Raw genomic sequence first — 3,099 nt, forward strand, 5'->3', positions numbered from 1 at the left:
CTTTCTTAAGGGTTGTTTTAAAATATTATTAAATAATATTATGATGAGAAAGAAAGAAAAATGAATATTATCAATTCAAAATTAAAAAAAAAAGAAATGTAAAGAGAAACTTTTGTACATAATCGTAATATCATTAATTAAAGCAATTATACAATTAACATAAATACTTATCGGACATTCCTTATATAAAAAAAAGCTTTAATTTTTTATTTAATCTCGAACGTAAAGTATGGAACGTGCAACCAAAAATGCGGCCACTTCCGGAGCCACTTTTAAAATCAGTCTTTAGTCTTTAGTAAGATTAACTAAACTAAATAAAAAGGATAATAATACTATAAAAACTATACATAAATGACTGATAATTTATAGAAACTGCTTGGTCGGTGGTAGTCTATTCGACTTAAAAGGGGTTAGGCCACTGTAACGGTCCAAAAAAAAAGGTTTTTTCACGAATTTCACGAACTTCTAAAATTGAAGGTAATTGAAAAAAAACTTTAAGGGTGTTATCGGGCATACATTAAACTTTATTATCAAATTTTTTTACAACGAAAAAAAAACAAAATGGGGGTTCCACAGCTATCTTCCCGGGGCATGTTTTGCAAGCAGAGGTCCGCGGCACGCAGCACTACTGGTGCACTTTTGAATCTAGAACAAAAAAAAAAAAACCCATGAATCTAGAGGGTTATAGCTAGAGAATGTCGATCGGGTTTTAAAAAATATCAATTTTTGTGGATTTGGCGTGCGTTTGAAAAAAAAAATTGATTTTTGATGAAAAAAACGGCTAGTTTTTTGTTAATAAAAAATCAATAAATAAAGTTATTGAAAATCCCGATCGACATTCACTAGAGAATATTAATGTTCACATCTGGTCAAAATTTCAAGTAAAAAAAATGAAAATTGTTCGAGTGATGCTGCGTGCCATTTCGAAAAACCGTGTTTCGAGAAAAACGCGTTTAAAGTTGTACGAATAGTTTTCTATTGGAAAAAATAAAAAAAATAAGGTAAAAAATTTTTTACCGTTAGTCTGCAATCCCAGCACCATACATTTGTCCTTCGATGTCCAAATTTTCGTCTTCTTCGTCTTTCCTGGTGGATTTTTGGAGCGCGCGCGCACTTTTTGCCGCGTCGCTCAGAGATGTATCCGCGTGCGTAATGCGTTTGGCGTCGGCTTCGATGCAACTTCTTCCAACTACACCAATTCTCTGAACATTTTTCATGCTGAGGCTTTTCATCCGTTGACATTTTGTGAAAAAGAGTTGCCCAGATCTCATTTTTCATATTTTCGATGGAATTGGGATTACGACGGATTGCCAAGCCGTAATAAATGGTTGGTTCGTCAATCAATTTGGCAGTTAGGTTGCCTTTTCCCCCGAGACCTTTTGTTCCTTTTTTCAGGTTTCGCAATCGAGTGAAAAAAAACGAATGGCGTTTTTGCACCTGATCAATGCACTCTTTTTTTCTGTACATTAAAATTTTCCTAAGGAAAAAACATTTTTTTCGCACGGGACCTTTTTTTCCTGATTCTAGAGGGTTTAAACTATTTTTTAAGCCAATAAAAAAAAAATCAATTTTTCAAAAAATTTACAGTGGCCTAACCCCTAAGTAATAAAGCAATCTCTAACCGACAAATATATGAAAAAGAAATATTTTAGTTCTTATTAGAGGAGAGAGAAACCACACCCTTCACACCCTATAGCTGAGAAGTGTCTTCTCAATTCCATAAGGCGCCTTAAGAAATTTTATTGTCTATTTTAGTTTCTTTTACTTTACTTACATAAATATATAAAATATACATAGATGTACCGGGAGTATTGTTTTGTAAAAGGAACAACGAAAATATCTTTTGGATACGTAAGATAAAAAAACAGCTTCACGCTGTATCCCCGCTTGTATCTTAGAAATAGGCTCCTTTCACTAGAGTGTTAGGATATTCCGCTCGCCACTCTCCGCCTTATTCTGGAGGTATTGCGTGTTAAGTGGCGGAAATCAACGCCGCACTTTGCCTCGACACCAGAGTGAAGAAATGAAAATTAAATATTTCATTCCCTCTAGTGAGAATTGAGGCCCCTGCGCTACGATTGACCTGTGTGGATTTAAACATAAACAAATTAAGTATTAAAATTTATTACAAGAATAAGTAAAAACAAACGTATATTCTAATTACAATGTATGTAATTAAAAAGAAGCGTTGTCATGGCCCAACATCGTCTTCTTGTCATGGACTTTAACGTCACTCCGAAGAAGAAAGTAGCCGAGAAACGTAGGCCTCGGATCAAGTGGTGGTTGCTGAATGGACCGATGCAGACCGACTTCCTGGCAGAGGTGAAAAGTCACGATATTTCGACGAACACCGAGACTGCTCAGGATGCTTGGGATCGGGCTCAGTCGGCAATCATTGCGGCGGGCAGGCGAGTTCTTGGCCTTTCTAGGGGAGGACGTGTCATCGACAGGGAGACATGGTGGTGGAATGACGAGGTGCAGGAGGTGACTCGTGAAAAGAAGGCTGCCTTTAAGAAGTGGCAGGAATCCAACTCTCCTGAAGACAGACTGGAGTACACAGTAGCTAAACGTGCCTGTAAAAGAGCTGTAGCCAGAGCCCGCAGTGAAAGTTTGTCACCATTGTATAAACTTGAAACTGTGGAGGGGCAGAAGCTCATTTACAAACTGGCACGTTCCCGGGATAAAGTGACGCAAGATATCGCAAAATGTCTTTGCGTCAAAGATTCCCAGGGCACGCTGCTCTGTAGTCATGCCTCTGTGAAGGAGAGGTGGAGAAGCTACTTCCAGGAGTTGCTGAATACTCAGCACCCATGCAGTCTTCATCACGACCCACCGCCTAACCTCGGACTTATTGCCCCAATAACCCTTGACGAAACACGTAATTGCCTTCGACGCATGAAGAACGGAAAAGCGTTGGGACCTGACGACATTCCGATCGAAGCGTGGAAATCGTTGGGCTCTCTTGGTGTGCTCATGCTTACTGACCTTTTTAACCATATCTTGAACACTGGTAAGATGCCGCATCAGTGGCGGCTTAGCTTCATTACCCCTATTTACAAAGGAAGGGGCAGTGTTCAAGATTGTGGTAGTTATAGGGGC

The 3,099-nt window shown here is 38.6% G+C and overlaps 1 long non-coding RNA gene across 1 annotated transcript; it reads right to left on the reverse strand.

The window, feature by feature from the left end:
• Positions 1-504: 504 nt before the first annotated feature.
• LOC146531854 (uncharacterized) lies at positions 505-1,277 on the reverse strand. Its single transcript, XR_014878757.1, has 2 exons — positions 1,018-1,277; positions 505-645 (listed from the first exon to the last, which is right to left on the reverse strand). It is a non-coding gene; the product is annotated as an uncharacterized LOC146531854 (long non-coding RNA).
• Between the last annotated feature and the right edge of the window lie 1,822 nt (positions 1,278-3,099).

Source organism: Heliconius melpomene, chromosome 14 (assembly GCF_056956725.1).
Source record: "Heliconius melpomene rosina isolate 202511_hmr_F chromosome 14, ASM5695672v1, whole genome shotgun sequence".
NCBI classification, from domain to species: domain Eukaryota; kingdom Metazoa; phylum Arthropoda; class Insecta; order Lepidoptera; family Nymphalidae; genus Heliconius; species Heliconius melpomene.